General features: G+C 47.2%; 1 pseudogene; it reads left to right on the forward strand.

The window, feature by feature from the left end:
* Positions 1-4266: 4266 nt before the first annotated feature.
* LOC120368025 (U1 spliceosomal RNA) lies at positions 4267-4420 on the forward strand (annotated as a pseudogene).
* The last annotated feature ends 1386 nt before the right edge of the window (positions 4421-5806 follow it).

Raw genomic sequence — 5806 nt, forward strand, 5'->3', positions numbered from 1 at the left:
GGCATATAGCAGATGCTCAATAAATACTGGATGGATGGGATGGATTAATGGATGAATGAGATGGATGGATGAGATGGAAGGATGGCGGGATGGATGAATGGATGGATGAGATGGATGAGATGAATAGGATGGATAGATACGGTGAAACCTCACCATGGGGCCAGGCGCAGTGGCTCATGCCTGTAATCCCAGCACTTTGGGAAGCTGAGGCGAGCAGATCACGAGGTCAAGAAATCGAGACCATCCTGTCCAACGTGGTGAAACCCCGTCTCTATTAAAAAAAAAAAAAAAAAAGAGGCTGGGCGCGGTGGCTCACACCTGTAATCCCAGCACTTTGGGAGGCCAAGATGGGTGGATCACGAGGTCAAGAGATCGAGACCATCCTGGTCAACATGGTGAAACCCCGTCTCTACTAAAAATACAAAAATTAGCTGGGCATGGTGGCGCACGCCTGTAGTCCCAGTTACTCGGGAGGCTGAGGCAGGAGAATTGCTTGAACCCAGAAGACAGAGGTTGCAGTGAGCTGAGATCGTGCCATTGCACTCCAGCCTGGGTAACAAGAACGAAACTCCGTCTCAAAAAAAAAGAAAGAAAGAAAGAAAAAAAGAAACCTCACTGTGGATGGATGCAATAAATGGATGGTTGAGATGAATGGATGGATGAGGTGGATGGATGAATAGATGGATCAGCAATAGATAGCTGGGATGGATGAGTGGATGAGTGATGGGATGGATAGATGGATGATGGGTGAGTGGATGGGATAGATGGATAGATGGACAGTTGAGAGATAAATGGATGGGATGGATGGATAGATGGGATAGATGGATGGAAGAACAGGATGGATAGGATGAATGGATGGATGGATGGGTGGGGATGGATGAATGCAATGAATGGATGCATGGATGAGATGAATGGATGGATGGACCAATAGATAGATGGGTGGATGAATGGATGGGTGGATGTGGTGAATGGATGGATGGATGAATGGATGGATGGATGAATGGATAGATGGATGAATGAGTGGGATGGATGGATGAATGAGATGGATGGGATGGATAGATGAATGAATGGGATGGATGGGATGGATAGCTGGATGGATGAGATGAATGGATGGATGAGTGGCTGAGATGGATGGATAAATGGGATGGATGGATGGATGGATGAGTGGGTGGATGGATAGATGGATGGATAGATAGGATAGACGGATGGATGGATGGATGGATGGATGGATAGATGGATGGATGAATGGATATGCAATCAGATAAACAAACCTAAAGGACACCTTTAATCAGGCCACTCTCCTATTCAGGAACCTAACTTGGCTGCGCACTGCCTAGGGAGTAGCAAACTCTGCTTTGGGACATTCAAAGCATTCTGAACTGGTCCCAAAGAAGATAAGTCATTCATAGTGAAACATTAGGAAGACCATCTGTCTCCCCAAGCTGGGCATGAGCCATTTGAGGGCAGGGTCATCTTCATCTTTCTGTCTAGACATTGAGCCTCTGGTCAGCAACATCAGAGATGTCCAATGAATAAATAACATGACTGAGTGAGCAAGTGAATGAATGAAAGCTGCCCCACTCTGACCCAAGAAGCCAGCAAGTGAGAAGCAGAACGCTGCAGACCCAGAGGGCTGAACGGTTCAAATTTACAATAGGAGAATAGTTTCACTGTTTCAGGTCACTGTTCCTGGCCAAGGTTTCAGAAGTATGTAAAGCTGGGGCTCTGCAGCGACAGGGAAATTGAAGCTTACCAGAAACTAGACTGGCAGTGTCTCTCGGGAGGGACTGATTTGAATGCCAATGACCTAATCCTCCAATTATAAGAGCACACTGTCAAACTAAAAAGCACACTCTCACGCAATTGCAACCAAAGCCACGAAGACTCGCAGCACTAAGAATGGCAATTTCCTGCCCTGCTGACACATTTCTGGGTTTTGCAGACCTTGGGCCCTTCCATTGTGACTCTCTTGGTTTGCAGGTGGAAGAGGAACAGAGCTGTGAAGAGGAGAGCTGGGGTCACCTCAGCTCTGCCAGAGGTTCTGTGACCTTCTCTGAATCATCATCTGTGGAGCAAGGACTTGCCACTGAGTGGCACATTCTATTTGTACTGCTCTTCTGATCCATCAGTGTCTTTGGTTGGGTTCCCTGGGAAACAGACTCAGAAAGAGAGCTGGGCACCCAGGTGATTTACCAGGGAGCACTCTCCCGCACAGCACCTGTGAAGTGTGTAGTGGGGGTCGGGGGCGCAGGGGATGTCGGGGCTGGAATGCAGGCACACCAGAGGCCTCAGCAGAGCTCAGAGGCTGAGACGGCCCTTCTGAGTTGCCAACGTCCAGGCCATGAGATGGGGTCCTTACGACATTGGAGGTGGGCTGCCCCTGTGAAGGAGGCAGTATTAGGAGAGGTGGTTCTCCTCGGCTGAAGGTGAATCCTGTAGCCTCTGTCCTGAAGGGGAATCCAGGTGGTGGACTACAGTCTCCACTGCAGTCCAGTACTCTTCACTTCCACCGCCTGGAGCCAACCCCACCTCTCAGCTGGACGCCTCCCCAGAGCTCAGCATCCATGCTTGGCCCTTCACCAACACAGTCCAATCTCCACCAGGAACCTAAAGCCAGAGGGGCTGTCCCAGCACAGAAATCAGATCACTTCACTCCACTGCTTGAAACCCTTTGAATGCCCTCCCAGATCAAAACACACTCAGAATAAAATCCTGAGTGATCCCTGCCTCTGCCAATGAGCTCTCCCTTCACTGTGCTTCAGCTCTCTCTTTTTTTTTTTTTTTTTTTTTTTTTTTTGAGGTCTTGCTCTGTCACCCAGGCCGGAGTGCAGTGGCATGATCTCGGCTCACTGCAATCTTTGCATCCTGGGTTCAAGCAATTCTCCTGCCTCAGCCTCCTGAGTATCTAGGACTACATGCCACCATGCCTGGCTAATTTTTTTTGTATTTTTTTTAAGAGATGGTGTTTGGGGCTGGGTGCAGTGGCTTACGCCTATAATCCCAGCACTTTGGGAGGCCAAGGCGGGTGGATCACGAGGTCAAGAGATCGAGACCATCCTGGTCAACATGGTGAAACCCTGTCTCTAAAAAAATAAATAAATAAAAGAGATGGGGTTTCACCATATTGGCCAGGTTGTTCTTGAACTCCTGACCTCGTGATCCAACCGTCTCGGCCTCCCAAAGTGCTGAGATTACAGATGTGAGCCACCGCACCCAGGCTTTTTTTTTTTTTTTTTTTTTTTTTTTTTAAGGCAGAGTCTTGTTCTGTCACCCAGGCTGGAGTGCAGTGGCACGATCTCAGCTCACTGCAATCTCAGCCTCCCAGGTTCAAGCAATTCTCTGCCTCAGCCTCTCGAGTAGCTGGGATTACAGACACCCACCACCATGCCCAGCTGATTTTTGTATTTTTAGTAGACATTGGGTTTCACCATCTTGGCCAGGCTGGTCTTGAACTCCTGACCTCATGATCCCCCACCTTGGCCTCCCAAAGTGCTGGGATTACAGGCGTGAGCCACTGCTCTTTCTCTCTCTTGAACGGTCCATCATGATTTTCAGTGTTTTCTCTTTCTTAAGGCAGCTCTGCTCTACCACAGGGCCTTTGCTCTTTCTGTTCCCGCTGCCTGACGTCCTCTTCCCTCAGATCTTCCCATGGCTGACGACGCTACATCTTTCAAGACTCATCTGACATGTCACCTCCTCAGAGGGATCTTCCCTCGTCACTGATCTAAAAGGTTCCACATTTCTCACATGTTACCTTCCTTTTAAACTGCTTCTCGCTGTTTGAAACTATCTTATAACTTTACTGGTTGATTTCCTGTCTTCTCCCATCAGAATAAACTCTGTGAAGGATTGGAATCGTGTCTGCCTGCTCACCTCTGTTACATGAAGCATCTAAACCAGAAACCAATGCACCGTGGGTGTTATCTATTTGTTGAATGGCTTAATAATGATTTCACGATTCTGTCTCCTTACTTCTTCCTAATCTTGCTCTTTTTGCTCTTTGCCTTAATCAGATTAGGCAGTATCTATCTATCTCCTGATCTATCTGTCTTCTGGCACTTTCTTTTTAAAAAACACCTTTTTCATTTTACTTATCACTTCCACTCCTTTGTTTTTTCTATTTCATTAGCTGCAGAGTTTACCTTCCATTTCTTATTCCTATTCTTTCGGCTTTAAAATTGTATTTTCTATTTTCTTAAGTCAAATACTTAATCCATTTTGCTTTCAATTTTTTTAAATAATAAATGTCTTTAAGACTAAATTGTCATACTTACCTGGCAGGGGAGATACCATGATCACGAAGGTGGTTTTCCCAGTGCGAGGCTTACCCACTGCACTCCGGATGTGCTGACCCCTGCGAGTTCCCCAAATGCGGGAAACTCTTTGGGGTAGTGGGGGACTGCGTTTCTGCTTTCCCCTAAAAAAAAAGAGAGACTACGTTTTCCTCTGTGGACAGTATTAGCTACGTCTCACACATTTTGCTGTGAACAGTGTCTGCTTTTTATGATGCTAGATAAGTTTCCATTTTGGTTCTGATTTTCCTCTGAGTCAGGGGCTGTTTAGAAATAATAACTATTTTTCAAGAAGTTAAAAATGTGAGGTTTTTTTGATAATTTTTTTTGAATTTTATTTGATTGTGAAATGAGAATGTGGCTTGGAAACATCTCTATCCTGAAACTTCACTTTGCCGTTTACAAATTCTCACTAGACCAGAGTTTCCTCGCTCAGCCTGTTTTCTCATCTGTAAAGCAAGCACAATAAATAGTGGCTAAAGATTTATGCCAGGCGCGGTGGCTCACGCCTGTAATTCCAGCACTTTGGGTGGCCAAGGTGGAGGATCACGAGGTCAGGAGTTCAAGACCAGCCTGGCCAACATGGTGAAACCCCATCTCTACTAAAAATACAAAAATTAGCCAGGCATGGTGGCACACGCCTGTAATCCCAGCTACTGGGGAGGCTGAGGCAGGAAAATGGCTTGAACCTGGGAGGCAGATGTTGAAGTGAGCTGATCAAGCCACTGCACTCCAGCCTGGGCAACAGAGCGAGACACCATCTCAAAAGAAAAAAGGAGTTGCTATGGCCACCTGGGCTAAGAGGCTTGTCTTGAAGCCACCTTATCCTAATAAACCCATTGGCTTTACTTATGTTGTATTTATGTCTGAGTGGCCTTGATGCTGTCACGGAGCACTAGAACACCCCAGGCCTAACATGCAGCTCCTGACACCAACTCAAAGGCTACTTCCGCCAGGCGTGGTGCCTCATGCCTGTAATCCCAGCACTTTGGGAGTCCGAGGCAGGCAGATGACGAGGTCAGTAGTTCTAGACCAGCCTGGTCAACATGGTGAAACCTCGTCTCTACTAAAAGTACAAAAATCAGCTGGGTGTGGTGGCGTGCCCCTATAAAATCCCAGCTATTTGGGAGGCTGAGGCAGGAAAATGGCTTGAACCTGGGAGGCAGAGGTTGCAGTGAACTGAGATCACGCCACTGCACTCTAGCCTGGGTGACAGAGCAAGACTCTGTCTCAAAAAAAAAAAAAAAGAGAGAGAGAGAAGAAAAGAAATAAGGCTTTAAAGTTGGATGTGGTGACTCACGCCTGTAATCCCAGAACTTTGGGAGACCAAGGCAGGGGGATGCTTGAGGCCAGGAGTTCAAGATTAGCCTGGGCAACATAGGGAGACCTCATCTCTACAAATAACTTAAAAATTAGCCAGGTGTGGTGGCACGTGGCTGTAGTCCCAGCTACTCAGGAGGCTGAAGTAGGAGGATCACTTGAGACCAGGAGGTCGAGCCTGCAGTGAGCCGAGA

This window comes from Saimiri boliviensis, chromosome 9, assembly GCF_048565385.1.
Source record: "Saimiri boliviensis isolate mSaiBol1 chromosome 9, mSaiBol1.pri, whole genome shotgun sequence".
In the NCBI taxonomy this organism is placed as follows: domain Eukaryota; kingdom Metazoa; phylum Chordata; class Mammalia; order Primates; family Cebidae; genus Saimiri; species Saimiri boliviensis.